Raw genomic sequence first — 26,111 nt, 5'->3', positions numbered from 1 at the left:
TCATTTTTATGCCGACGACACACAGATTTTTCTGCCACTTTGAAAAGATATGGGATCAGATGTCTCTCCTTTGCTGAACTGCTTGGCTGACATTAGGGACTGGATGGCATTAAAGGACAAGTTCGGTATTTTACACTTAAAGCCCTGTTTTCAGATGAAACTGAACGGTTTTGACTGAAATTTGGACATATGCGGCTGCCCCGAAAATTTTCGGGTGTTTCTTGTATCACCTCCCACCTCTATAATGGTTGTATATGTGCACAGGAACAATCCTTCCTAAAATGCATTAAACTTTCATTTACAAAGACATGAAACTCACCGAGTGGTCAGGGGTGTTCACTGATGTGCTCACACAGAAATTGCTGCAAAATACACATTCCAACAGGTTTTATCGTAGTTTTTGTCCAACTCCATTGACTTGTATTAGATGTGCTGTGAGGTACGGTATTACTCCGCGCCAGGAACTTTGTTTGTATTCTTACAATTGGCAATGGCGGATTATCGCCACCGACTGGGCTGGAGTGTCTATTATTCAAGCTCTAAGCGGAAGAATGTTTGGGTGTGATGCGTTTGGAAAAATAGGTCCACAAGTTTACAACGAATGCTGAAACACCTGTTGGAAAGCATCTTTTGCAGCGATTTTTGTGTGAGCATATCAGTGAACACCCCTGACCACTCGCTGAGTTTCACGTCTTTGTAAACAAAAGTTTAATGCATTTTAGGAAGGATTGTTCCAGTGCACATATAACACCCATTGTAGAGGTGGGAGGTGAAACAATGAACACCCAAAAATTCTCGGGGCAGCCGCATATGTTGAAATTTCAGTCAAAACCGTTTTATTTCATCATAAACAATCTGAAAACAGGGCTTTAAGTGTAAAATACCGAACGTGTCCTTTATTTTGTTTTTATTTAATGAAAGTAAAACTGAGATATATTTTTGGGCTCAGATGGGAAATATGGTACCGTAGATTATATTCTATTCTATTCAGGCCCCTGAGATCCTCTGACCAGCTTCTTTTAGTGGTTCCCAGATCCAAACTCAAACTACGAAACCTTTTCAGTAGCTGCCCCAAAGTTATGGAACGCACTGGCTCCTGCTATTAGATCTTCCTGGACAATCTCCTAAATACAGCTTTTCCTTTCTAGGTTATTAAAGCGTAACTAAACCCCTGGTCAGAGCCTGACTCCACCCACTGGCAATATTTGAAAAATGCAAGAAAAGTGGGCAGATCCCAACTGAGATAGGGGGTACGAACTAAGCTCGTACCAAATGTGTAGTGAGATCGTAACATGGGCGTGGTGAGCTTGAATCTGCTTACGTCATGAGTTTTTTTTTGGACCCAACATCCAATAGGAAAACTCAACTGTAGTAGCCACCGTTCAACCTGAAGAGGGCAGCACTCAGACATTTTTTACACCATATGTTATAGTATTGAAACACTTTATATCCAAATGTCAAAAAAAGTACTAAAATTAATGAACAGCACTAATAAAGCATCATTCTAACAGATCATTAACTAAAAAAAGTTAGTTTAGGGTTTAGTTACTCTTTAAGGTCTAGATGTGTATATGTTTAATGTTGTATGTGTTATGTTTTATGTTTTGTATTTGATATTTTATTATATTAAAATATTCCTTTTTATTAGGAATTTTATGTCTATTTTAATGTACAGCACTTTGGACAACTTGGTTGTATTGAAATGTGCTTTATAAATAATAAATACAAATACAAAGAATAGGACCTTTACAATTTTTTGAAACAACTTGAAAATAAATTGACAAAAATAAAAAAAATTCAAATAAAAACTATCCCTTTAAAACTAAACATTCTTTCATGTCTGTCTGTTTGTCTATCTATCTCAGCACATTTTGGTCTTCAGGCATATGTCTGAATGTTTGACATTACCTATCCTTAACAATTAATATAATTGTTCCAACATACTTTCTTTTATTACATAACAAAATTTTGTTTAATATTTTGTTTTTTGAAATAGATGATTTGGATCATAAAAAGAAAAAAAGCATCTAATGGTAAAACGTTAAGAACTGGACTGCAGTATTGTAGGTAATGGGTGACTCATTTTAAGGGGCTAAAAACAGCTTTGAATTGATGAATTTACAATTATTATAAAATGTGAAAAAATAACTAAAGAATGAAAATATAAAGTTGTGATTTTAACACATGCTTAGCTAAAAAATGTACCATTGAAGTGTTTTTCTTCTGTTGGTCATGGCTTATTCAACCTAGGGCACCAAGTGAGACACTGGTGCGCGCTCAAAACAACAGGTGCGTGACATCTGCGTATGTGTGTGTTTCTGTTCTAATCTCTTTCGAGTGACAGACCATCATGTTATTTGATGAAAACGCCTGCCTCTCTCTCTTCACCCTGGCTGACTGTATCGGCAGCTGTCTCCTTGTCAATCGTTCCACCTGTTTTATCTAACAGAGCACCCATGTCAATGCCAAAACACCCAAAAGGCAACACTAAACCATCACACTTATGCAGTATATTTGAGAGTAACTCACATGTACTCAGACAGTACAAAAGTACACAAAATGTCTTTGCCCAATGTGTTACCGCGCAATTTGAAACACTTATGCACACACACACACACACACACACACACACACACACACACACACACACACAAGTAAGTAAGTAAATATGCTTCGGCCACATCAGAGGCAAGCTAACTCGATCACCACGGCATATTTTCCAATCAAACATCAGCTCATCAAACCCGCAATATGGGATTTTCCTCTCCATCACTGTTAAACTCTATAAAAATGCACATGAAAGATTTAGTTCGGCCCGACTTTTAAAGCTGTTGTTGCGATTATTGATGGCAAAGCTGGAAAAAGGTCAGTACGCAAATCACAGCTTGTAAAAGCGGAATCTGTCGTTTGTTTTTGGTCTTAATTGGCAACACTGTGCCCCAGCACTGCGGTACCAGCGGCTGGGGTTTAACACGAAACCTTTAAAAGCCCGACGAATGGACCTCTACGCAGAATCTGTTTTGCACCACAGTGGTTATAAGACATAATTGGAGTCATTATTATGGGGGTAGGCCTTATGGTTTCTCTCAGTGTTGTTGTTGTCTGTTGGTTTGCACGTAATGAGTTTCTCCTGCTTTGACGCTGGCAAAGAAATACTCACGCACACGCTCACACCCGTTTGGCACTACGGTAGGCAGCAAGCTTCATCATTAGGCTGAATGTGGATGAAAGGAAGAATCTGACCTTAGGCAGATGATCACCATGAAGACATTTGCCTTCGGTTAGTTTGTTTTTGTTTGGTGTCCACTCTTCCATAAACTGTTATTAACACTGTTATTATTATCTCGCGGGCAGGCAGGGGACACATATTTATGCCATGTGGTAATTTTGCACTGAATTTGTGTATTTGTTTGTAAAAAAAAGTGTTGTTTAAGCATGAAATAAATATCCAAATTATTGCTAAAGTTTTTACAAAAAACCCACAAAACTTATTAGGATATTTTGTGTGGTCATATTATAAAATTTTTTGGTCTCATATATGCAATCCTGTCTGTGAAATCCATGCTAAGGTCTTATAATCTAGTTTAGGGCTGTAATGTTTTAAGAAATTGTGACAATTGTTACGATTAATTGTCTGTTTTATTGGTTTGACATTTAATTCTCATAAATTTTTTGTTTGTTCATGAAATAATTTTCACACATTGTTGTGATTTATTTAAATAAAATATTTTGCATGGTTTACCTGGCAATAAATATTAATACACATAACACGTATTTAAAAGTAATTATTTAATGAATATATCTTTCAAAAACTTGCATTTCTTCATCAGAAATCAACACAATAAAGTGTCTAAACAATTAGTGAAAATAAAAATGCAATCCAAATAAACTGACTATACCAGAACAGACCTTAAAGGGACAATAAGTAGGATTTACCCCATCTAGTGGTGAAATTGTATTTTGCATTCAAACGAATCGTGCTCTCTAGCGCCTCGCTTTTCCAAATGCGTGTTGCAAATACGGTAGCCATTATGTAATCACTGTTTTCCTTGTCTGTTTCAGCTAGTTCACGTGTTCTGAATGAAATCGAGTTATTGAAATGCATTGTTAGGCTGTGCTTTTTGTCCCTCTCTGCTATTATAATTTATCAGTATGGCAGAACGGTATGGAAGCCTCCTTGGACTTTCCTGTTCAATGTAAGTAAAGAGAAGAAATTCTAAGCTTACAAAGAAAAGTCAGATCACTCTCAGAGGTCATTTGACACCAATGAGGACATATTTATGACATATTTTATTTGCAAGTATCCTCATAAACACGTCCATTTAGGGCTTAAAAGAAAGTGAACATCTAAAAGAGAAAAATGCATGTGTAACATAGGGTCCGGACTTTGGTCTTAAAGGGGAAGTTACCTAATTTTGCTCCTGTCTGTCACTCATGTTTATGAAACTGAAAATCTCTCACTGCTCTTGACTAAATCACTTTTCTCCCTTGAATAAAAAAATAATAATTATTTATTATCATTCCTTTATCATTGACTGTTTATCTTCAGAGAGCTCAAGTTTGGTTTGTATTTATCTTCTTTTTATGCTTGTATAAGGTTTTTGGGAGAATTATGAACATTTCTATGGTATTAAAGATTTTAAAATCCTATTGTGATAGAAGATTTTGGTCATATCGCCCACCCCTACTGTAACGAGCGCCATCTGATACGGTCTAGTTTATACACGCGCTGCAGCTCCCCTTGTGTTTTTTAGAGAGATGTGCAATCATTGCGGTGATCTGAAATCATCGCGATGAGGTCAAACAATCATGATGAGACGATTATTTAATCATTGTGACAGCCCTAATCTAATTATGAGATTAAACTCTCAGAAAAAGGTACATGAAGGTACAAAAGTTGTCACTGGGGTGGTACCTTTTCAAAAAGTACACTTTACCTAAAAGGTGCATATTGGTACCTCAAAGGTTTACGCTGGTACCTTAGAGGTACATTCTGGTACCTCAAAGGTACATATCTGTACTTTTTAAAAGAGATATCGTCCCAGTGATAAAAAGGTCAAACTTTTATACTTTTAAACAATACAGTCCCTCTGATGGAAGACTTGCTATTCGCTTGGCATCTTACTTTCTTTAGACCTAATAGTTATTGTCATCCAAAAGCTCAAGTCACACTTTTGGAGGGCAAAGCTGGAAAAGCCACGTCTCCCGCTGTTGTATTCTCTTCCACGACTTGTCAGCCCAGTCTCTTATTGAAATACCACAACAAATCACTGCAGCTGTAACTGCCCTACCTTGTCAACCCTCATCTCAGTAGCGGCCAGTCGACGCACATGAAATTATTACATGCCACTTATTGTAAATCTTTCTTGACTTTTACATGTGGGGAAAAGTGAATCAGAACCAGGTCTTTTGACTTTTGTCTTTTATAAACTCGTTTCCACTTGTTTTCCACTGGATCATTAACGTAACACAACTGCGCCCAATCGCTCCTTACCAGGGGCATTATAGTCGTGATTTACACCAGGCATCTTTAGATGTTATTCGTATTGACGTCAGCTAATAATAGTGTTGTTATTATGATTAAGTATTTGGCAAAAACTGCATGCGCAGAAAACAGCTGGGAATTTAGAAAAGCCTCGGAGGGAAACGCAGTGCAGTTTTAGGAGGCACTCCAAGCAAAGTAGGAGTTTTATCAGGATGCCAGCCACTCCTCCCTCTGTCCTACTGCTGTTTGCCTACTGTTCTTTTAGCTTGCTCTGGGCTTATCTTTGGGCTGGTGGAGACTATAACCTGAGGTCTTTCAGTGGACAGGGTCCAGCAGAATACACTGGTTAAATGGTCTGTTTCGACAATAGCAGACGTGTGCACACTCTTCAGGGATAAAATATCAATTGATGTGGTTGCTCAATAGCTTTGGACGTGTGTTAGCATGTGTGTGGACATTGTTTTGTTGATTGACCCTCGTGTAGGCTTCCAAGTTTTTTAAAGCATTTTGAGAGTGAAATGTTTTTGCATTTGTTTGTGTAAAGTTGAGAAAATTTTATGGTTTGATGATGAGCTGATGAGAATTGATTGGGTCTACACAAAAGATATTGATTAAAGCCCAGAGGATTGTCTGTTTTTATATGTACGCAAACGTACATGCACAGTAGAATGCACAGCCTTGCAAAGTATAGTTTATTTGACTCATTCATGTACACAGACTTTCGACACATGTGCATTACAACAAAATGCAATGCATCTCCTGGGCTACATGCTACATTCTCATGTAGTACATGTACTCTACAGTACGCACACACTCTTCTGATGATGAAAATTGCGTCACACAGACTGTACGCAGACCCTCGCATACACTAAAAGAAGTACTACAGTTTGGCCTATTTAATTGCTAAAAAACAACGTTATTTTGTGTATTTGGTATAATACAATGTGTTCGCGTGGTTTATGGTTAAAAACTCATTATTTTCTACATACCGTACATTTTTGTAGCCCCAGATATCCCACCTTCCTCAAATGCATCGATTTTGTACAAAACTCATTGATCTGAAAGCTCTGTGTCCCTGATTGGCCAGCTAATCTGTACGTTGCCATTGGCTTGAATACCTCTGACGTCAGCCGGAAATGTGACGCTCCTTACCATGTTTGAAGGATTCGCTCACAATGCAATGCTAACATGAGTTAACTTATAGGCTGTGAGCCTAAGGGTTTTTTCACATCTGTAGTCCGGTTCATTTGGTCCGGACCAAAAGAAAAAAATGATACATTGTAGCTTTTTAGCAGTTTTGGTTCCTTTTCAAACCACACTGATTGCTCTGGTCCGCACAAGTTGAAACAAACCAAAATTCAGTCATGTGATAAGATCCACATCACTCATTGGCATTGGTATTTCCTAAACTGTTTCTTGATTGGTCAGAATCAACGTGCGTGAAATTCCAACGGAACCTCGGAAGTAAACAAAAAAGAGGAAAATACAGCAGACACCGTGGACATACGACTGTGCGATGTAATTATGTCTCTGTGGTTTTTATACATAGTTTGTATACAGCGCTCTAGACAAACTGTTCATTTCCAGAATGAATCGCGGATGCGGCTTGAAAACAACATTTTAATGCACTACAAACGGCGAAAACACCACATTTTTGAGGCTTTTCTATTGCTAATAGAAACTGTCAACAGACACTTCCTCATCCGATAATGCACTACGGCTGCTGGTTTAGTCCAAAATGCGCAGTACTCCTCTTCAAGGAGGTCTCGGTTCGCTTGTTTGGTCTGCTTTTGGTGCGCACCAGAGTTTGATTGCTGGATTCTCACCGGCCCAAACCAACCGCACCAAGTGAGCAATCGAACTCTGGTACGATTCAACCGAACTAAATGAGGCAGGTGTGAAAGCACCCTAAGCGGGAGGAATTATGATAATGAGCGTCATGTCCACGTCAACAAGCCCAGGAAGTAAACTGTTCCCTAGAATCCGTGTTTGTTGTAGTCCAAGAAAAGAGATTTACTTTGGAGACGATAACTCGCGTAACTGTTTTTTTAAAAATAAATACATCACATTCACTTAAATTTAGCTTAAAATAATATGTTTTTTAAATAACAGTAATGCTGTTGTAAATAAAAAAAAAAAATAACCTAAGGACTTTCAAGCAACATGTTTACACCACAAAAATTGTGGTTTTATCAAAAGTAAATCGAATCAGTTATTCTATATTCAATAAATATTTATTCAATATTTTTATATACTTTTTGGTCTGAAAAAGTGATTATGGTTAAAAATGGTTACAAATCCAAACCACAACGAAAATGTCATTTTATTTTGCAGCTGGGTCCCACCCTTCAAAACTGAAGAGATTTTTGTCTTTGAAGGCCTAGCATCTCCACAACTGCTTTCTGCTGAGTCATAGTTAGTCCTTATTTACCCCCTCCTTCTTCTTATTCATGCCTGCCATTCTCTGTCCAGAAAACACAGTAGCAGTTCAGTAGCTTTAATGACTGCTCTGCCCACCTCCCCACTACCTCGCCCCTTTCCTCCGGCTACTCGGAGCCATGCCAGCGCGTTGGACCAAGGATTCCCTTTCTCTTTTCCTCCTTTCACCGTTACGCTACTTATTCCCCTTTCCGTCGGTTAGCGGACTGTTAGTCATCCGCCCACTTGCTTCTGCATTCATCTAAATGTACATTTGGGGATGAAGCCAGGCAGAGTTAGTGGTGCAAGGATTTTATATTTTAGTCGCACGTCTAGAAGATGACAGCAGTTCATTGCTTTACTTCAGTATCGTGCACGTGACCAACATGCAACATTGCTTACGCTAGAACGTGTTTGACGTTCACTGTTAACCTTTACCTGATTTATGCATTTTTTATGCAAGACGTGCTTGCTTGTGTTTGCTTTGAAGTCACCGCTTGTGTGGCTAAGTTCATGCGCAACGTCAGTTAATTAGCACTTCCTGCTAATGCTAACTTTTGGCTTATAAGTTACTGGCATGCACTTTAGCTGTCTTTACAATATAAAAAATGGAATTTGGGAAATTGCTATTTTATCACTCTTGTATTTTTTATTTTTCTAATTGTGAGTCACGGAACGTTTGCTCTGGCACTCCAAACATGCCAGTCACCTGCTTCTCGATGTCCTCAAGCTCCTACAAGACAGTGGAAAGAAATATTCCATCGTGTTTTATTTCTGTTTTCTCTAAAACTGGGATCTTCAGTTTTGCTGGCGCTCGCGGCAGGAAAGCCGGGAACACCACGCCCTTGCACCTCGTAACCAGTGACGTAGGTTCCAGAGAGTGTAGATTTTAGTCACCTAGCATGATGCTGGTACATTTTTACTGCAGGAAAAAGTCTAAATTTAGAACAGAAATGAGGACAGCATGCTTTTTGTGTGATATGACCCTCCTCAAATACTAACTACTACGTAAATCAGACATTGGGGAAATGGGAAGAGGGTAGGAAAGAAGAAGGATTTAAGGAAAAGTTCTCTTAAAAACCAAAACACTGTACTCAATTAGTCAATCTTGCGTCATTCTAAAACAGCGTGAAACCTTCGAAGCTTGGCAGAATGTTTCTGCTGCTTATTATCCATATAATGAAAATTAATAGTGACCAGGAGTTGTCAAGATCCAAAAAGTATGCTTTAACAACTGACACGTCATATACCCAATCTTCTGGGGGTATCTTTGTGTGGGAAAAACAGAAACATTTATGGAAAATCAACTTTAATGTGTAACACAATGTTTGATGTCAATGTTGTTGTGTTTGGTTGTGGATGACTTTTATGATACTCTTGTGGTGCTTTTTCTGTTTGTTTGTTTGTTTGTTTTTGGAGAAAGAGCCAAACATCTAATTTTATGTTTGACAAAAGCAAGAAACGTATATAGGTCTTGAACAATGTGAGGGTAAGCTAATGATAAATACATTTTTGGGTGAACTGTCTCTTTAAGAGGTAATCTTTGCAGAAAAAGTAAAGGGTAAGAAATGGATAAACATGACTGCTTCTTGTTTGAAAAGGGTTGGATGTTTCTAATGAGAGCCACTGACTCAATTAAGATTATTAATGCAAGATGTTTCGAATCCTGGTTTATTTCAGCGCTCTATTTTGCACCGTTTAATTCTCTTTGCCTGTTCCCTATATTCTATTCTTGACTCAAAGGGGATCTCTGTGGGCAAAGCTGTTGGGGGCTTCTTAACCACCCTAAAAGATCTGAGATTCATATATCTTACAGTGCATGTCAAAATGCACATTTATGCATTTGGCAGATACTTTATTGTAAGAGAATACCACAACACACCACTGATCTACTGGACGTCCCTGAAACAATTACCAATTGTGAAAAGCGCTATATAGATCAAATTGAATTGAATCGAACTATAAGTGGATTCCCTGCAGATCTGACCCATGACCTTGGTGTTGCTTTCACTATGTTTTACCGGAAAAGCTGCATGTATGTATTGTTGTAAAAATGTTTAATAATAATGATACCACTTTACAATAAAGTTAACATAATGCATAACATGAGCGAACAATGAGCAATATACAACGATCAGCCATAACATTATGACCACATTATGACAGGTGAAGTGAATAACACTGATAATCTTGTTATCATGACACCTGGCCATGGGTGGGATATATTAGACAGCAAGTAAACCAGTAGTAGACAGCAAGTAAACATTTTGTCCTCAAAGTTAATGTGTAAAAAGCAGGAAAAATGTGCAAGCGTAAGAATCTGAGCGACTTTGACAAGGGCCAAATTGTGATCGCTAGATCTCCAAAACTGCAGCTCTTATGTGGTGTTCCCAGTCTGCAGATGTTAGTACCTATCAAAAGTTGTCAGAGAAAGGAAAAGCAGTGAACCGGCGAGAGGGTCATGGGCGGCCAAGGCTCACTGATGCACGTGGGGAGCAAAGACTGGCCGTGTGGTCCAATCCAACAGACGAGCTATTGTAGCTGAAATTGCTGAAAAAGTGAATGCTGGTTCCGATAGAAAGGTGTCAGAAGTGCATTGCAGTTTTGGGGCTTGGTGGTCGAAGACCTGTCAGGGTGCCCATGCTGACCCCTGTCCACTGCCGAAAGCATTTGTAATGGGCACGTGCATCGGAACTTGACCATTGGAGCAGTGAAAGAAAGTGGCCTGGTCTGATAAATCATGTTTTCTTTGACATCAAGTGGATGGCCGGGTGCATATGCGTCACTTACCTGGAGAACACATGGCACCAGGATGCACTATGGGAAGAAGGCAAGCCGACGGAGGCAGTCTGAGCCTTGGGGAAATGTTTTGCTGGGAAATCATGTGGATGTTACGTTGACGCGTACCACCTACCTAAGCATTGTTGCAGACCATGTACACCCTTTCATGGAAACGGTATTCCCTGATGGAATTGGCCTCTTTCAGCAGGATAATATGCCTTGTCACAGAGCAAAAATGGTTGAGGAATGATTTGAGGAACACAACAACGAGTTCAAGGTGTTGACTTGGCCTCCAAATTCCCCAGATCTCAATCCAGTCGAACATCTGTGGGATATGCTGGACAAACAAGTCCGATCCACGCAGGCCTCACCTTGCAACTTACAGGATTCAAAGGCGGGGTGCACAATTTATTTAAAACGCTTTGGAAAAGTGAGTCGGGCCGAGTACCAAAATACACTTGTAGCCAATCAGCAGTAAGGGGCGTGTCTACTAATGACATGGAGGATAGAGCGCTCAGTTCTATCAAACCTCTAAGGGGTTTAAGCAATACTGTTAAAAAAATTGAGTCAAGCTAGGACACTTACTTGTGCTATGCAAGTCTTTGAGCCTCCGCATCTTACTCTTGTGCCGGGCGTTTAACGTCGCCTTCCGTGTGAAATGGAGCAAAACCCTGCACATGTTAAAACATGCAGTACTATCAAAACACATTCGACCTGGATTACCACAGTAATGCACATTTTATTCACTCATTTACAACATTGTTGCCTGGATTGTATACTTGTGGGGCGGTTCTACCAAAAGAAGGTCCAGATTCTATTGGGGTAGGGGTGTGTTTGTTTAGGTGATTTCAAATGTCAACATTGGCTTTCAGAGATCATGGACCCCGCCTTTAAAGGATCTTCTGCTAACGTCTTGGTGCCAGATACCACAGCACACCTTTAGAGGTCTGGTGGAGTCCATGCCTCGACGGTTCAGGGCTGTTATGGTGGCAAATGGGGAACCTACACAATATTAAGCAGATGGTGATGATAAATGAATGTATTTTAGAAAATTAAATAAAACTGGGCCCCCCATGCACCAGCTCACACTCCCCAGTATTACAAAAACTGAAGTAACTGGACACAAAATGTTGATTTGAAACATTTTAGTCACAAAATCCACAAATGTCCCGTAGTTATTGAGAAATTATAGGCAGCTGGATGCCACAGTTAACCTATCATAATCAAGTATTTTAGTAAGAAAGGAAAACTTGAGAGAACATGGAAAGTTGGGATAAGATGGGAAGCAGTAAGTGTGAGATAGCTGCTGAAGTGTGATTTGGAAAGGATTGGGTGTTTTAAAAAAATAACCTTTTTGGTCCAAATGGGCATGAATGCCAACAGTAAACAAAATGACCTGGCAGAAGAATTGCTCCATAACAAAGAGAAGAAACCTGCAGAAAAAGCCGTCTTTATAGACAGAGAATATCTTAAAGGACTGAAAGCAGTTTAATTTTTTGGATGGAAACGACTGCTATAGTGGGATTTTGGCCTCAGTTTTCTGTGGCACTCCTACACAACTTACACTGTCTCTTTTACTAATTTATATCTTTCTCTCTCCATCTGTCTAAAGAAAAAGTTTTCTACGCCATAGTCACTCCTGCCCAGACGCATGCTGACTGAAAACTCAGGATGTATTACATAGATCCTGCCAATGAAACTGTGCAATGCTGAGATGATAGAGACAGAGTAACAGAGTGGGAAAAAGACAGTTCTGGAACACGTCCGGAGAGAAAAGAAAGATGTGGCCATGCCATGATCCAAGCTGTAGTGACAGGTCTCGAGTAGTGTGTCTGTCATTCAAAGTGCACTTAAGACAAAACCGAATGACTGTAGAAAGCTTTATTGCTCAGATATTGCTCTTTTATAGCTTGCGAGATTTGAAGAGTTAAGAGAGTTATCAATTATGCATTAACTTAGTATCTGATGTTTCTACTAAAATTGCTTTGGAGAAATGAAAATGAGACAATTGTTAAAACACATTGTAGCTATTAAATTAATATAGATTGTTAGGTAAAATAATTTTGATTAGTTCATATTAAAATCTTCAATAATAGTGATTTTAAATTGCAGACTTGAGATCAGTTTGTGACATTGTGGGATTTTTGTGAGATTTTTGGGTCTTTTTCTCAGAAGCAATATCTGAGATGCAGGAGACTTCAGCAAAAGTTTCCATTTGCTCTCCTTTTAATCTCATTGGCATCTTTGAAACTTAATTAGATATTATACAGTGGTGTGAAAAAGTGTTGGCCCTCTTCCTGATTTTTTTAGTTTTGCATGTTTGTCACACTTTAATGTTTCAGATCATCAAACAAATGTAAACACATGTAAATATTAATCAAAGTTAACACAACATGCTGTTTTTAAATGAAGGGTAAAACAATATCCAAACACACATGGCCCTGTGTGAAAAAGTGTTTACCCCCTAAACGTAGTTACTGGTTGGTCCACCCTTAGCAGCAACAACTGCAATCAAGCGTTTGTGATAACTTGCAATGAGTCTGTTACAGCTCTGTGAAGGAATTTTTGTCCACTCATATTTGCAGAATTGTTGTAATTCAGCCACATTAAAGGGTTTTCGAGCATGAACCGCATTTTAAAAGTCATGCCACAGCATCTTAATAAGATTGAGGTCAGGATTTTGACTTGGCCACTCAAAAGTCTTAATTTTTTTTTCTTCAGCCATTCAGAGGTGGACTTGCTGGTGTGTTTTGGATCATTGTTCTGCTGCAGAACCCAAGTTCGCTTCAGCTTGAAGTCACAAACAAACATATGGCCAGACATCGTCCTTCAGGATTTTTTGGTAGACCGCAGAATTCATGCTTCCATTTATCACCGCAAGTCTTCCAAGTCCTGAAGGAGGAAAACAGACCTGGACCATCACACTACCAACACCATATTTTACTGTTGGTGATGTTCTTTTTGCTTAGCTTCGGTTTTTGTCTTGAAACTCTGCCATGAAGGCCAGTCTTGCTCAGTCTCGGTCTTATGGTGGAGTCATGAACACTGACCTGAACGTAGGCAAGTTAGGCCTGCAGTTCTTTTGGATGTTGTTGTGGGGTCTTTTCTGACCTCTTGGATAAGTCGTCGCTGTGCTCTTGTAGTAATTTTGGTCGGCCGGCCACTTCTGGGAAGGTTCACCACTGTTTCATGTTTCATGGTTCGCTGAAGTCCCAAAGCTTTAGAAATGGCTTTATAACCTTTTCCAGACTGATAGATCTCAATTACATTCTTTCTCGGAATATCTTTGGATCTCAACATGATGTGAGGATCCTTTGGTCTACTTCACTTTGTCAGGCAGGTCCTATTTAAGTGATTTCTTAATTGCGTACAGGTATGACAGTAATCAGGCCTGGCTGTGGCTAGAGAAACTGAACTCAGGTGTGATAAACCACAGTTATGTTTTAACAGGGGGCAAACACTTTTTCACACAGGGCCATGTGGGTTTGGACTTAGTTTTCTCTTCATAATAATTCATCTTTGTTAATATTAGCTGATGTAAGTGCTAGTTGATAAGTGTCTGTTTAAATTAGTTTATGGGCATCAATTAAATTTGAAGTTGAAAATGTTAAGGTTAATGTTAATTAACATTGTACTAAGATTAATAAATCCTGTAGAAGTACTATTTATTATTCGTTTAAGTTAACTAATGTAGCTAACCAATGTTAATACATACTTATTGCATAGTGTTACTTAACTCTTTCGCCGCCATTGACGAGATATCTCGTCAATCAAGAGAAAACACTTCCCCGCCAATGACGAGTATTTCCGTCTTTCCGCAATACCGCTATTATCCACCAGGTGACCCTTCCACAACTTTTTAAACCCGGAAGTATTGCCCTATGGCAAGCTGCTGCATGCCCGTGTCTGTTTTAAAGATCGCTCTGAATGGGAACTCTATGAAAAGTTCGTCACAAAAATTTAATTATCAAAATGTGGTGTTTTTGCAGAAACCTACCCATATTCAAAAGCTGATTACAAAAGAACTACTGAAGGTAGGATGAAACATTTCAATTCATTTGATATATTGTATGTTTATATATTTAAAGAAGAACATTTTCTGGAGGCATTAAACTTTTCTGAAAATCGTGAAAAACACTGGCGCTGGCTGGCAACTTTTTTTTTTAAAAATGCTGGCGGTGAAAGAGTTAAATATATTTATTTAGTGCAGATGCAATACAAGTTTCATGCCCAGTAAAACTAATTATGGTTGATACATTTTCTCAAGTCAAAAAGTTAGTTTTAGGCCCTGCTTCCAACCATGGTTCCATAGGTTTTATAGACTTAAAACTAGTTGCAAACAATTGGTGTAGCTTTACAAGTGATAGTTTTGAACACTCTGAAAACAAACAGTGCAATATAGCACCAAAAGTGGTTCTTTGCTAGTAATCGTAGTAGAATCATTTTTAGTGCCATATAGCACCGGTGAAGCACCTGTGTAGCACCTGTGTAGAACCATATAGGGGCCATATAGCACCACTTAGCACCACATCTTGTTCTACATAGCACTATATGGTACTACAAAGGTGCTTCACCAGTGCTATGTGGCACTAAAAATGGTTCTACTATGATTACGAGCAAAGAACCACTTGTGGTGCTATATAGCACCGCTTGTTTTTAGAGTGAACACTTCCATAAGCAGTAGCTCTGTGTGTCATACAAATAGTACTCCTTATGTGAATGTGCTCAGGAGACTCAACTCACTAAAACTGACAGCTCATTTACATCAACAGAGTTTGGGGCTAGAGTTTCATCCTTCATTTTGAAACGGGGCCATGCACAGACATTAAAATGAATAGTTCACCAAAACAGGGACGTGCACAGACATTTTGAGGGGCAGGGGCTCAAGTGAAATAAAGGGCACTTCTTATAATTATGTATATTTTTTCTTTTTTTTTAAACAAAAAGTATATATATTAACGCAATTCTGACTTCCTTTTTAAAACATATTAAAAAGTTAATTAATTTTATCTTCCTCAAACTCACGCAATTGTTTAATTTTCAAAAGATGTCTACAAAATCATCAGTTGTTCACACAGACACCATGGTCTCCTTAGTAGTCTAGGTTTATAGAGCAGGAAAGAAAGCCATTACACAATGTGCATGTTTTGAAAACATTAAATTACACATTAATTACAAATTTGTTAAAATGCTAAAAACAAAGTTGTGACTGCTGAGTTAGCCCTACATGCCAATAAATGCTATATCATATGCTAGCGTTTAGCTGATTAGTTCTTACTCAAAATGTATTTTTGTCTGATAAGGGCTCAAAATATAAGGTCTGTTTACTAATGTGAGCTTCTGGCATGAGTCTCAGAGCAGAGCAATCAGAGCAGAGCTCAACATTATTATTCATGACCCTTTCAAATAGAGCAAAAATAGACCATTTAATTAAAATGACAAATTCTAGGGTTGTAAACAGACATGTAAAAACGTTTCTGGATAATTTTTGCACTAAATAAAGCAACATACCTTCTATGTAATTGTCAAAGAACAATTTAACATATTATGACAACACATCCTATGGCACCTTTAGGTTTCATATTTATTAGGGTTACACATGTCAGAAACAACAAATATAGATTAGGCCTATTTTTGTATTTTATATTTTACTTTTTTGTGATGTCAGTGAAAATTCTGACTGGGCAAGTAAAATACTGAACCATCAGATTTCTTCCCAATCTACTCCAGCACTCCAGTATAACACATTATACTTATTTAACAGCCATTACAAAAAACGCAAACAAAAAAGCTTACTACTGCAGTTAGCAATTATTTTATTGTTTGTGCTTTATTATTTTATGAGCAGTCTGTTTAAACTACATACACTACACTGTTACATGTTTGCAACTCTTCAGGTTAATATGGGATTGCCATGAAAAACAATGTCCCTAAATCGTTATTTGTAACAACGTGTCCCATATTTTGTGCATAAAACTGTTAATATAAGAATGTTTTCTTCCTCACACACTTACCGGTAGCTGCCTGCATAATCATGCACATGATCGCGTCTCGTTCAGGCTGAGCTTTGTCGCTTGAAGCGCGAATGATGCAGCACGAGTGTAGACAGACCAATCATAACGCGAAGTAAGTTAGAGAGGCGGGACTAAGGAAAGGTAAAGCCAATCATATTAGCGATTTGAATTTTGGAGGCGGGACTCATCTGTTAACCGTTTGTGTGCCACAAATAGCGCTATTTTTCTTTATATAAGAGTTTAAATCTCATTTAAATGATTTCTGAATAAATTCATGTTAAATTAAATAAGCAACAAGTAAAAAACACAAGAAACAGACATACATCAGTTGTTATATGAATAAAGATCATATTATTATTATTTTTTTTAAAAAGCACCCCAGAAAAAAGGGCACTTTCTCTCCAGGAATAAAAAGGGCAGGTGCTCAAGCCCCCTTTGATGTCTATGTGTGCACGTGCCTGCACCAAAATATAAAAATTCACTTGTAATTAACTTACTCTCATGCCATCTGAGATGCACATAATGTCCCTTCTTCATTTGAACACAATTTAATAATTGTATATTAAAATGTCATTGTTAGCTCAAGATGCAGGCGAAGCTCCATAAGCACATCCATCCATCATTAAAGTAATCCAAATGACTTCAGTGGGTTAAAGTATTATAAACCTCAACAATGCGTTTGTGAGAGAAAGATGTTGAGCTTATTCAGCGTTCAAAAATCACATTTCCATTGCGACATATAAAGTATGGCAGCACGCCAGTAACATCAAATCTCATTGAATCTTGCATAACAGGTGATGAAACAAGCATATGATGGCTGATCATGAGACCGAATCAATGAGATTCAGTGTTATAACAGTGCCACCATATTTGCACTTACCGCTCTGATCTTTGTGTTGCCATTGATACAATACGTAGCATTGTAGCTCTTAATCTCTTTAAATATCAATCTGGTCCCGAGCTTTATTTCTCTTAATAACTATTTTAAGCAAGTCTTTTTTCTTTACTTTTTTTCTTCTAAGCACTTTATTTTCTAATTCCTGCATGTTATAAAATCAAAACCAAAATCTCATACGCGCAAGTGGACGGACACAAATCCTTTGTATTATTTAAGCATTAAGGACGGTACACCTCTCGGAAAACATACAAATAAAGATCTTTTTAGACGACTATTTACTGTCTAATCTGCGTCTCAAATTTCCAACAACGTGCTAAACCTAGGCTCAAACAGAAATTGTGCGTTACATTAATTGCACGTTAATAAAATTGTTGTTATAATAAATTTATGTTAACACGTTATTAACATTGACAGCACTAATAAATATATAAATACTAATAATTTTCTCTCACAAATGTATAATTTCACTTCACGAGACATATTAACCCACTAGACTTATTTGGATTACTTTAGTAATAAATGCATGGTTTGTTTGGAGTTTCGCCATGTTGACTCCCATAAAATAATATTTTTCTATTATGATGGACTATTCCTTTAAACTCCAACAGGCATCATAAACCTCATAATACACAACACAAAACAAACACATTTAATCCCTCTTTATACAAGCTAAAACAAAATTCTGTGCAAATCAAGAAACTGATGTTAACTAATGGAACTTTATTATAAAGTGTTACCAATAATTTCGTTTTACTCCAGCTAATTTCTTTTTTGGCAGACAGGCTTTGTCTGAATAGACTTGCATATATTGTATTTGTGACAAGAAATCAAATAAAACCTGTCCACTGTAATAAATTCAAGTAAACAAACCCGATGACATTTATGATTTGGAGCACAGAGCAGGGGTTTGTTAGTTCTTGCAGGTTTCTGGGTCCGGCTCAAAGCCCGGTCTCATCAGCAAACTCCAAGTCAAACAGATCATAGATGGATAGTCATTGATTCAGTGGCTCAAGGGGAGAAAAAGCAGCTTCTACAACTGCTACACCTCTCCCACCTTTCTCTCCCGCTGTAATTGAGAAGCGTTCATTCGCGGTGTATGGAGAAGTGAGTCTGAACCCGTGCCATAGTCCAAATTAGCTTAAATTACTGTTTGCTTTTTGGTTATTCATGCGGGTGCCCCCAGGACAACTTTCCTGCAATTTTGTTGCGTTTAGTTTTAGGAGTCTGGTCCAATAAGGGCTTGCCTTAGGCCTAATGCGATTGCATGCATGCATATGCACGTATAAATTAGTACGGGAGGTAGAGGAGTTGCACTTGACATTGACCTTCAGGTTTCTTAAAGTTTGGAGAACGTGTGCATCTGTGTATATGTGTGGCCCTCGATCTGACTGACAAATGACACGTGTGCTGTTTAACTTCCTTTTACTTGGTCTTCATCAGCTCTGTGTCAGTATGTGCATATGTAGCCGCATGGTTTGCGCTTCGTGGAGAGGAAATTTAACTGACCGCAAGGCATCTTTAAATCTGCTGTTGCATTAAAGATTCAAGAATATAAATGTTAATTATTTCACTGAGAAATTAACAGTTATGTGTTCAGTCCCATGTTGTCACAATTAATTTTTTGTTATGCCAAGACTGCAAAAAATCACCATAAAAGTAGCATTAAACTATAGTCCATATGGCTGGTAAAGTATATTCCACCACTTATAATAACAGACCTAATCACAATATTGGGTTGATTTAACCGATGGATTGGGTAAATACTGGACAGAACCAATCGTACCTGCTGACATTGGGATTTGAAAATAAGGGAAATGTCCTTATCATTTGAGTTAAATGTTACAGCTTATACTGCCTCCTCCTTTACCGGAGGCAAATGTAGCAAACATATTAAATACGCCCTGTCAGGTTTTTTATAGAAAGATTAAAAATCAATTTAAACAGGATCCTGTTATGCGGCTTTCACATAGGACGTGGTGTGAAACCCTTTCATTTCAATGGTTTGTGTTGTGCGACTCGAGGGCGGTTTGTTGTTGTGACGAGCAAAGCGCGAGGCACAGCTTGCGCTCACGCTGTGGTCAAAGTTCAAAATAGTTTAACTTTTGCGCTGCGCTCTGTGACGATAACCCGCACGGCCAATAGAAACGGGGCATCCAAACAAAATGGACAAAAAGCTTATACTCGGAATTCCCGGAGTTCCTACAGAGACATCGGAAGGACAGCCGTGTCATGGAAACACATAGCAATTCAGGTTGGCATGTCAGGTTGGCACGCGCAAGGGCGGTTTGTTGTTGCGTCGAGCAAAGAGCGAGCACAGCTTGCGTGATCAAAAGTTTAAAATAGTTTAACTTTTGCGTTGCGCTCTGTGACGATTACCCGCGCGGCCAATAGAAACGGTGCATCCAAACAAAATGGAGGAAAAGCTTATACTCGGAATTCCCGGAGCTCCTACAGAGACATCAGAAGGAAATCCGTGTCATGGAAACACGTAGCAATTCAGGTTGGCATGTCAGGTTGGTACGTGCAAGGGCAGTTTGTTGTTGCGTCGAGCAAAGAGCGAACACAGCTTGGTAAAAGTTCAAAATACTTTAACTTTTGGGCTGCGCTATGTGACGATTAACCGGGCGGCCAATAGAAACAGGGCATCCAAACAAAATGGACGAAAAGCTTATACTCTGAATTCCCGGAGCTCCTACAGACACATCGGAAGGAAAGCCGTGTCATGGAAACACGTAGCAATTCAGGTTGGCATGTCAGGTTGGCACGCGCAAGGGTGGTTTGTTGTTGCGTCGAGCAAAGCGCGAGCGCAGCTTGCGCGAGTGAAGCTTGCGCTCACACTGTGGTCAAAGTTCAAAATTTTTTTACTTTTGCGGTGCGCTCGGTGCCGATTATCCGCGCGGCCAATAGAAACCGGGCATCCTAACAAAATTAACGAAAAGCTTAGACTCGGAATTCTCTGAGCTCCTACAGAGACATCGGAAGGAAAGCCGTGTCATGGAAACACGTAGCAATTCATGTTGGCATGTCAGGTTGGCACACGCGAGGGCAGTTTGTTGTTGCGTCGAGCAAAGCGCGAGCGAAGCTTACGCTCACGCCACGGTCAAAGTTTAAAATAGTTTAACTTTGCCCTGCGTTCTGTGACAATTACCCATGCGGCCAATAGAAGCGGGGCATCCAAACAAAATGGACGAAAAGCTTATACTCGGAATTCCCGGAGCCCCTACGGGACATCGGAAGGAAAGCCGTGTCATGGAAACACGTAGCAATTCATGTTGGCATGTCAGGTGTGTTTTAAGTCAGGTAGCTTGTTGTAGGTAGGCAGCTTAAAGTTACGTGAAATAGAGACGGGGAACATCCGTCTCTGTATTCCTCATCCACTATTTAACCAAAATATGAACACTGTAGTAATTGATTGAAAACCCTGCATACTTTGGTCTGGCCAGCAGAGCACAAATCGCTTGGCTACGCTGAACCCAGCTGCGAGCGCAGCGCACACCGCTTCCTATGTGAAAGCCGCATTATTCTTCAAAAAGTCTTCTTTTTCGACGACATTATTAAACAAAGTAGTTACTTTAATAAATTACTAAAACAAGCAAGTTTTCAAAGAGGTGTGAAGTATTTTTGTTGAAAAACTATAGAAGGAAGCTCAGTTCTTCTTCACAAATGAAAGTCTGAACAATTTATCAATGAACTTCTGTTCTGCCATACCGCTAAAATATCATTCACGACTGCGTTTAATATAAAAATGGCACGTGTGGCTTCAGGTTTGATGACAATAATAATCAAACGCTATTGGATTCTTTAATATTATATGACTGACTCGCTACAAAAATTATATGTGACAGCAATGGCGAATGCGATGATTAGAAGATGAGTGAATAATACATTTACCTCCGTTTCACACACAAGGCTTTTGTGTTGCTTCTGAAGATTTTGGACCACTTTTATGATGCATTTTGGATCTTGGTATTTAAAATCACTATCCGCTTTGGCTGCATGGTAAAAAGCGGTTCAGACTTCTTCCTAGGATCTGCTTTGTGCTTTAGGGTGGAAGGAAAACAATACTTGGTTGGAATGGCGCGGGGATGAGTAAATGATGACAAAATATTCATTTTTGGGAGGACTATTCCTTTAAACCTTTTAATTTGATTCAATTTCTTGTAACAAACACTCTCAACTGAATCCAGATGCCTGGACACATGTTAGTCCACTTTGCAGTGCTTGTTTGCTTGTCCCTGGACCAATCTGAATGTGAGCTGCTTGTAGATTAGCAGAAGATTCATATCTAAAATTAGCCATCTGGTTTTTCTGTCATTAGTGGAAGTTACCCTTTGGAATTGGCTGGATGGTCTTCAGCTGGTTTTCTCAAAAAGTTGAGCTTTGGCTATAGGGCGCCGGCCCTAGATCAGGTCCTAAAGGGATAGTTCACCTGAAATTAAAAATGCTGTCATTATTACCCACCCTCATGTTGTTTTAAATCATATGACCTTTTTTCTTGTAGAATACAAAAGGTTAATTAATATACACTTACCTAAAGGATTATTAGGAACACCATACTAATACTGTTTTTGACCCCCTTTCGCCTTCAGAACTGCTTTAATTCTACGTGGCATTGATTCAACAAGGTGCTGAAAGCATTCTTTAGAAATGTTGGCCCATATTGATAGGATAGCATCTTGCAGTTGATGGAGATTTGTGGGATTCACATCCAGGGCACGAAGCTCCCGTTCCACCACATCCCAAAGATGCTCTATTGGGTTGAGATCTGGTGACTGTGGGGGCCATTTTAGTACAGTGAACTCATTGTCATGTTCAAGAAACCAATTTAAAATGATTCGAGCTTTGTGACATGGTGCATTATCCTGCTGGAAGTAGCCATCAGAGGATGAGTACATGGTGGTCATAAAGGGATGGACATGGTCAGAAACAATGCAGGTAGGCCGTGGCATTTAAACGATGCCCAATTGGCACTAAAGGACCTAAAGTGTGCCAAGAAAACATCCCCCACACCATCACACCATTGCATTAATGAGAAATTGAAAAGGTGTTCCTAATAATCCTTTAGGTGAGTGTATAGACCGTTTCATCAGACGCACGTGATGCACGTCTGGATCCGAACCTTACTTCCGGTTTCGTTTTTTTTTAAGGTCTGACTAGTTGCTAAACTGATCTCTTGAACAAATGCCTCGTCGAAAATAACAAATTTATTGGTTTCCTATGTAATCTATGTGTTGTTTTTTTTGCTTGTTATATAAATAAACTATGTTTAAAGAACTTTGTTGTTATTTATTCTTAGCGGAGTTTACCGGAAGTTACGTGCAGCCGCTTGTTTATGTTGTTACTGCTGAAACGGTCTATATCTTGCAGCCCGACAAAGAGCCTTTTGTTGTTTAGATTATATGTAGGTCTATTATATGTCCAATTAAGATATTAAACAATTTAATGACAGAGGTGTAATGATGTGTAAAGACTTTATCCATGCTGTTGAAAAATTATGTTTTATTCAGATAAGTTCCTATCATTAGACAGCGACACTATGGTAAAAAGTCAACTTTACAGTACATACACTATTGTTCAAAAGTTACAATCATTTACTCATTCTTTATTAATAATTTTACTCCACATTTTAGATTATGTTAAACAAAATCGAATTATAACCTAATGTGAATTATACAAAATAAAAATATAGCAACTGCCTAGATTTCTTGGCTGCTTTTCTTTATTAAATAATAATAATAATAATAATAATAATAACTACAAAACCCATAATAATAATAATAATAATAATAATAAATAAACTAAATAAATTAACAAATAATAATTATACAGCAATTATTAATCTATTTTGGTTCATTTCAGCCTTTACTAATACAGTTCTAAAATCAAACGTTGTATCTGTTAACAGTATTTGCACCATGAACTAACATAAATAACTGTATTGGCATTAACAAAGATTAATAAATAATGAAAAACTTTATTGGTTATTGCTAGTTCATGATAACTAATGCATTTACTAATGTTAACAAATACAACCCTATTGTAAAATGTTACCTTATTATTATCTTTGTAAAATTTTGACCACAATTCAGTAATCATAGACCTTTGACTGCAAACATGTCCTAAGGGTGGCTTATACTGGTTTGACATATAAGTTCTCAAAAGTCACACGGTAGCTTTCATAAGGAACAATCCAAAAGCCTTTCTTCACTAATAATCTTCCCCTCCAGTAAGCGGTTAACCACTGAGACCAAGAAACTAGAATCAGGAAGTCTGAGATAATGAAGACGATTCATGCACAAATCAGACATTATTACCTTTCTCATGAACTCTCATTTATGGTTCATGAGAGAGCTTTGGTTTCTCAGCTCACAATGTGAGTGTAGCTTTACAGGCTCAGTATTACTTAACCTTCATTACATGAAGAAGAGTGGCCAGGATATGTGGAAGTCACATTAGTGGCTCTGCTTCGGGCAATGTGTGACCTCACAGTAAAGATGGCTTTTTTAATAGGTATTAACTGAGCTGACTGCCCTAAGGGTTGACTAGCTGATTAGTCAATTAGTTCTGCCACTAACCTAGGCATCTGTTCTTTGTCCACTACTCACAGTTCACATGACTTAAATGGCACATGTTCAATATATGGCCACAGCAGGAGGATAATTCATTGGTGTCAAACTGTGCAGAAGTCAATTAAGTTGTATTTGTTAAGAGCAGTTAAGGCATTAGCTAACATTGTTCACTAACAATGAACAATGCTTCTACACCATTCATTAATCTTAGATGTTCATTTCAGCATTTACTAATACTTGATGTCATTGATAACATAAACTAATACACAATGACCTTAAATGAACAATTGGGGAGTTCAGATGCAAACCCCTCTAAGTGCGCCTGACATGTTTTCTTGTAAATTAGAATCAGGCTCTCATGAGGTTCCGTAATTTCTCTATAAAGGCAATAAAAAGGTTGTTGGTCATTAATTGAAATGCCTTATTTTGACAAATGTCCCTTTAGTTATTTCATTAGTATTTAACATATTTGACTGTCTTTCACTGCAAAACCCTTTTTGCCAAAAACTTCCTCTTCTAATAAAATCTATTTTTGGGGGACGAGACCTAACAATAGTTGCAAAATCACTAAACATCCAACCAAAACATTGAAAATAATAAAAGTCAGAATGTAAAAATGAGAAACTGAACCACACATTAGAATGTAATCTATGGTCCCATTCATCTTTTGTGCATTTAGAGGACTTTGCTAAAAACATCAACTTGTTTTTTCATGGATTCTGCCAAATAGACTTGCATTTCTGAATAGCGTGAGGCTGGGATTAAGCAGATTTCAGGCAAAAGTATTTGATGAACATACAATAGGTGCTGAGAGCATTCGGATAATATCATTATCTCACTTTGGACAGAGGTGCCGCTTAGCGGCTTTTGCAGCAGGCTTATCGATTGTTTAACTCTTTCCCTGCCATTGACGAGTTATTTCGTCAATAAAGAGAAAACGCTTCCCTGCCAAAGACGAGTTTTTAACTTTATCCATATTTCCGCTATTATGAATTGGTGGCGCTCTTACCCCATTAATAAAACAAATGAATAGAGGATTAAAGTTTTTCTAAAGCAGAGGGTTGGTTCTTTCATTAGATATATTGTATGCTTATATATTTTAAAAAAGAAAATGTTTTTGAAGTTTTGTGAACATTATTTAACTCTTTCGCCGCCATTGACGAGATAACTCGTCAATTAAGAGAAAACGCTTCCCTGCCAATGACGAGAATTTCCGGCTTTCTGCAGTATTGCTATTATCCACCAGGTGGCGCACTTCCGCAACTTATACAACCCTGAAGTTGCGCCTCACGTGAAAGAACTCCGTGTATGTTTTAAAGATTGCTCTGCATCTGATCTCTATCAAAAGTCCATCACAAAAATGGAATTATCTCAGCTTTTTCCTCAAAAATTGACGGTGAAAGAGTTAATTTATTAATACATGCTGAAAACTATATTGCTTATTGTAAGTTCATGTTAGCTAATGCATTTACTCATGTTAGTACGACTTTATTGTAAAGTGTTACTAGTATTTAAAGGGGCGGTTTCCCGGACAGGGATTAGACTAGTCCTAGACTTAAACACTTTTAAGAGCTCTCCAAACTGAAAACAACTTACACTGACATATCTTAAAGGAATAGTCTACTCATTTTCAATATTACAATATGTTATTCCCTTAACTAAGAATTGTTGATACATCCCTCTATCATCTGTGTGCGTGCACGTAAGCGCTGGAGCGCGCTGCGACGCTTCGATAGCATTTAGCTTAGCCCCATTCATTCAATGGTACCAATCAGAGATAAAGTTAGAAGTGACCAAACACATCAACGTTTTTCCTATTTAAGACGAGTAGTTATACGAGCAAGTTTGGTTGTACAAAATAAAACGTAGCGCTTTTCTAAGCGGATTTAAAAGAGTAACTATATTTTATGGCGTAATAGCACTTTTGGGAGTACTTCGACTCGGCG

At 38.3% G+C, this 26,111-nt stretch overlaps 2 long non-coding RNA genes across 4 annotated transcripts in view; one reads left to right on the top strand and one right to left on the bottom strand.

Moving 5' to 3' along the window:
- LOC141363678 (uncharacterized) overlaps nucleotides 1–22,610 on the bottom strand; it is a 416,667-nt gene extending 394,057 nt beyond the window's left edge. Inside the window, exon 1 of the long non-coding RNA XR_012369189.1 lies at nucleotides 22,128–22,610. This is a non-coding gene — a long non-coding RNA (uncharacterized lncRNA). The remainder of the gene's footprint in view (nucleotides 1–22,127) is intronic.
- Nucleotides 1–26,111, top strand: part of LOC129420279 (uncharacterized) — a 135,798-nt gene that overhangs the window by 67,813 nt on the left and 41,874 nt on the right. The window lies entirely within an intron of this gene.

The sequence above is a fragment of the Misgurnus anguillicaudatus genome, chromosome 4 (assembly GCF_027580225.2).
Source record: "Misgurnus anguillicaudatus chromosome 4, ASM2758022v2, whole genome shotgun sequence".
Lineage (NCBI taxonomy): Eukaryota > Metazoa > Chordata > Actinopteri > Cypriniformes > Cobitidae > Misgurnus > Misgurnus anguillicaudatus.
The sequence above is the reverse complement of the archived record's forward strand: the minus strand, read 5'-3'. Positions and strand labels throughout refer to the sequence as shown.